This window comes from Alligator sinensis, unplaced genomic scaffold (genome assembly GCF_000455745.1).
Source record: "Alligator sinensis unplaced genomic scaffold, ASM45574v1 scaffold445_2, whole genome shotgun sequence".
NCBI lineage: Eukaryota > Metazoa > Chordata > Crocodylia > Alligatoridae > Alligator > Alligator sinensis.
In genome coordinates, this window is record NW_005842081.1 from 1202752 (window position 1) to 1208537 (window position 5786).

The window sequence follows — 5786 nt, forward strand, 5'->3', positions numbered from 1 at the left end:
GTGCTGACAGGGCAGTCCTCCATCAATAGTATATACTTCATATTAATCTCGTTAAACTGCTAACGTGAATGAGGAGGTGTATTTAACAACCGTTTTTCTTTCCCAGGCAAGTGGATAGGTGTTCAACGATCTCATCCGGCCCGTTTCTCTCAGGCTGGGGTGCCTCCACGAAGGGGCTGGAATGCGAGTCTTTTGTCGGAGGGATGACATAGGGAAGAAACAAGGAACCTGGCCTCCCCTCTCCAAAAGGAAGCGATGGCGTCACCGGGCACTTGAGACAGACCCTTTAGCAGCACAGTGGAGCTGAACATTGTGCTGGCTTTCCCCGGAGGCTGCCTCTTCTCCATTTGTTTACCACACATCCTGTCTTCCTTTCTGTTTGCTTCACACATCACCGCCCTCATTAATGCCTTCCCACTCCCCGTTTGGGCCTTTGGTTTTTAGGCTTGCACCAGCTAATTCTAATTACCTTGGGCATTAAAAAAAAATAAAATAAAATAAAAGCTTAAGGAGGTGCTCTTCATTCTTCAGTCGCCTTTTACAAGCAGTTCAGCGCTGGCTACTGAGAGAATCTGATTAAACTAATTACCCTGATTGGCTTGTTTAATCAACTGCTTGGTTTAATTGGGCCTTGCTAATGTGAAATGGTGGAGTTCATGGTGCGTAATGTGAGAACCAGGAGACCCGTAGCGCCATCGGTGACACCACTACAGAAATCAGCCTGCATTCCCAGCCTAACGGGTGAATTTTAATAAATGCCTACCTCAGCTGAGAGCCCAACAGTATTATCAGGAGCTTGAATGGGCTTGAGGTTTTAGTGATAATTAAAATTGTTGGGGGGGAGGGAAAAAAAAAAAACCCTCCTCATTAAAGGAGTTGTCCTTTCTTCCCTATCCCTGGCCTCCAAACTCGGAGCAATATCGTGAATCCCGCCTGACTCTTTCAAACAACACTTCAATTCATCAGGGCAAAGAACCCATTTCCCCCCTGTTTTTTTAGTGCCATTTAGAGCCCACGTTGCCCTAAGTAAATACACAGACAACGGGTTACAAATTACCTTGCACTAGGTAAACCCATTCGGAGTGACTGGGGAGGTTTGTGGAATACAAACAGCTTCTGTGTAAGCACCCTGGGAATAATGGGAATTACTATAGCTCTAATTACTCCAACAATAATAGCCTGGAGTGCTCTGCCATTCCTTGTTTCTATCTCCGCTATAAGTTCCCTCTCCATCCCCCTGCCCCCCACTTGTTTTAGCAGCAGGGAAGGACGAAGAGGAATAAGGGGTGAATAGAAGCAGCCAGTGCAACATATGCCCCACTTCACAAGTTTTATGTCCCTGGAGGCGAGATCATTTATGGGGACAAACAGCTTTGATTTGTTCTTCGTTGGGCCTTTTCATCAAAGCTGCTCATTAAAGGATGGTCCAGTGGTCACTGGCACAGGGGTCTTACTCTTTGTTTTATTCCTGTGTGATCTGCAACAACTCACCTAAGCCTAGATCCTATAAGATATTCAGGTACCTGACTTCCTCTGGCTTCAGCTATTCATCTGCATGATGAGGAGATATCACTGCTGGATATCACAGGATAAATATGTGAAGAGAGATTGAAGTGTTCTGAGAATGAAATATCAGGGCAATATAAATACCTAAAGACCTGTGGCAGCATGGCTACCTGAGATGCAGCACTCCTATGCAGCCCGTACAGACAGCTACACCCAAACCTTTGACTTAGGGCATCATTGTGTTCAGACAAGCGCTCACAAGGTGAAGAGGATGGTGCCCTGAAGGCTGGCCATTGACATGTTTGTGCCCTCTTCTGGCTTAAGCGTGCCCACAATACACACAGAGGAACTTGAGAGAAATTGCAACACAGTTCTACCTAAGCAGGTACCTGGAGAACCAACGAAGAACAAATCAAAGCCCAATGAAGAACATATCAAATCACTTGCTACAGGGGCTAGGTACCTAATATTTAGGGGCCTAAATTCTTTATTGGATTTAGCCCTTGTAACAAGTGACTTCATGGAAGAACATCTCTTTGTAGTTTGAGCTCTGCCATTAACCCCCAGTGCCCTTGGGTGAATGATGCTTGCCTCTCTGTGAGATGCTCCCCCATCCGTGCAACTGGAATCATCTGCCATGGTGATGCAGTGTGCTAGCCAGTGTTTGCAAAGTGCTTTGAAATCCCAGAATGATTATTATGGAATTGCAGATTGTTTAGTAGTAGTAGTAGTAGTAGTAGTATGAATTCGTTCCTGGATTGGTTTGGGGCACTGTTAGTTTACTATATACATGCTACAATTTCAATCGCCTCTTATGGTAGTGCAGAACAGAGTCATAATGAGTTGCATCATCTCACAGGTGTCACATTTATTATTTTATTCAAATAAAATCAGACATCAATACCAGGAATTTACTCACAAATCAATAAAAGGGGTGGGGGTTTATGTCTAAAAAATATTTTTCATGTGTCAATTTTTTTCTGATTATATATTGTGGAAGCTTACCTTATACATAATCCACAGCAAATGAACATTACACTTCATAAAACAAGCTCTAATTGCTTTGGAGAAAACCTTTCCTTTTAATTTTGTGGTCTGTTATGGTCTGAGAAATGTCCACAAATGACTAGGTGAGAGCATCTTAAAACCAGCAGGGAGTCCCAGAACAACTTTGGAAAGGAAACCACAAACTTCACTTTGATAGCCTGGACGTAGATTTTTTATATGCTAACCAGTCACGGTGAAAAGCGGCAATGTATGGTATTGGGGCAAGGTTTCCTCAGCAGCCCCGCATGGGTGCCAGCTCCTGAACAGTTATGAAGAAATTAAAATTAAAAAATACGAGCGCAAAACCAACTCCAACTTAGAGAAAAATCCAGCAGGAACTATTCAGCCAAATAATAATCAAAGAAAGGAGATAAAGCAGCTAATGCATACATTCTTTTTAATGTAGTTTAAGATCTTTCAATGGGCCAGCTATATGGTTCATCCTCAGATCTTCTATATTATAACATCCTTCTAAGACTCCTCACAGAAGAGTGATAGACAGGGTTCAGCCTAACTTTTCCCAGCAAGACACATTGGCCTAATGATGTTCATTCTTTATGGAGTCAATATAGATGAAGCCTTATTCTGAGAGAAACCCACATCCAGCTCTCCCTTTAAGCACCTAAGAAGAACTTATTCACCTAAAGTTAAATGCATATGTGGCATCTGCACAGATTTACATTCTAACCCTCATGCATGAGTTGACTTGCCCTTCTGAGTATGCTGTAGGCTGCGGACACTGCTCTGTGAAGAACATGCATCTATGTAAGCAAAAGAAGAATGGGCCCCTTTCTGCCAATTAGCCCAATCACCAAATTATTAGGGCACATATCCAGGAACTAAGAGGCCTAGAGTCTAGGTCCCCCTCAGCCAGAAGGGACTTGAACTCGTATCTCCAACTTTCCACAAAGTGCTATAATCACTAGAAGGAAAAATCTGTGAGTCCAGCAGGAAAGCAAGAGAACGGGAGCCTGGTTCTGCAACATGGATGTTAATCTTGAAGGGAAGAAGACCTGCATCCTGTTCCCTGCTTCCAATACCATCTATCCAACATCTATTTAATACCAAATGCAGAAACAGAAGAATGCCATCTCACTGAGCCTGGGAAAGCCAGACTCTTTCTGGACCACACAATGTCTCCTCTTGGTTGCCCAGTGGTGCACCTTCCATAGAAAAAATGAAGGATGCTATTTACCTCGCCGATGGCCAGATTGCTAGGACTTTTTGCTGGCAGGCTGGAGATGCAAAGTCAATTCCCCCACAATCCTCTACCCCACCCACTCAGCATCTGGGCTGGAAAGTGGAATTATCTTACTTCGCTTCCATCTCTCATGGTCTTATGTCTTTCCCAGGCAGAACAGGATGAATAGGACAGGACTACTGCACTGGGTAGCACAGTTTGGGGAGGAGGTGAGCAGCCATCAGTGGTGAAAGAACAGGTTAGGAACTACTTAGAAAAGTTGGACGTGGACAAGTCCATGGGGTCAGATGCAATGCATCAGAGAGTGCTGGGGGAGTTGGCTGATGTGATTGCAAAGCCACTGGCCATTATCTTTGAAAACTCATTGACGATTGGCGGAGGTCCCAGGTGACTGGAAAAAGGCAAATATAGTGCCCATCTTTAAGAAAGGGAAGAAGGAGGATCCAGGGAACTACAAGCCAGTCAGCCTCACCTCAGTCCCTGGATTAATTCATTTGTAAGCACATGGAGAAGAAGAAACTGATCAGGAACAGTCAGCATGGACTCACCAAGGGAAGTCAGGTCTGACCAACCTGATTGCCTTCTATGATGAGATGACTGGCTCTGTGGATGCAGGGAAAACAGTGGCTGTGATATACCTTGACTTTAACAAGGCTTTTGATACAGTTTCTCACAGCATTCTTGCAAACAAGCTAAGGAAGTATGAGTGGGATGAATGGACTGTAAGGTGGATAGAAAGTGGGCTGGATTGTTAGTGTCAATAGGTAGTGATCAATGGTTTGATGTCTAGTTGGCAGCTGGTATCAAGTGGAGTGCCCCAGGGGTCAGTCCTGGGGCCATTTTCGTTCGGTATCTTCATCAGAGACCTAGAAAATGGCACAGAGTGCACCCTCAGCAAGTTCACGGATGACACCAAGCTGTGGGAGGAGTAATAGGTATTCTTGAGGGTAGGGCTAGGATTCAGAGTGACCTAGACAAATTGGAGAATTGTGCCAAAAGAAATCTCATGAGGTTCAAGAAGGACAGGTGCAAAATCCGGCACTTAGGATGAAAGAACCCATGAATAACTATAGGCCCTGAAACCAACTGGCTAAGCAGCAGCTCTGCAGAAAAGGACCTGGGGATTATAGTGCACAATAAGATGGATATGAGTCAACAGTGTGCTCTTGTCTAAGGGCATACTGGGCTGCATTAGTAGGAGTGCTGCCAGTAGATCGAGGGAAGTAATTATTCCCCTCTATTCTGCACTGATGAGGCCACATCTGGAGTACTGGGTCTAGTTTTGGGCCCCCACTATAGAAATGATGTGGACAAGTTGAAGAGAATCCAGCAGAGGGCAATGAAAATGGTTCGGGGAGTGGGGCACATGACATATTAGGAGAGGCTGAGGGAACTGGGTCTATTTAGTCTGCAGAAGAGAAGACTGAGGGGGGATTTTATAGGAGCCTTTAACCACCTGAAGGGTGATCCCAAAGAGGATGGCACTAGACTGTTCTCAGTGATGGCAGATAACAGAACAAGGAGCAACAGTCTCAAGTTGCAGCAAGGGAAGTATAGGTTGGATATTTGGAAATACCTTCTCACTAGGAGGGTGGTGAAGCACTACAATGCGTTACCCAGAGAGGTGGTGGAATCTCCATTCTTGGAGGTTTTTAAGGCCTGACTCCACAATGTCCTGGCTGGAATGAAGTAGTTGGGGCTGGTCCTGTTTTGAGCAGGGGCTGGACTAGCTGACCTCCTGAGGTCCCTTCCAGCCCTAATTCTCTATTATTCTATGAATAACCATAGCAGACCTCTTTTGAACATGAAGCAAGGAGTAGGCCCTCAAGCCTGTGTGAGACGTGCTAACTGCCTTTTATGGGCACCTATACATGACACCTGTTCCAACGCATGTTAATTAGCACATGTTGGAGAAGACTCAATTAATGGAGTCTGCTGGAGCATGCTAATTAGCACACTCCCGCAGCCTCAGCTTCTCATGTATTCAGCATCCCCACATTTCAAAATGGCAGGGGGGGGGCGGTTTTCAAAA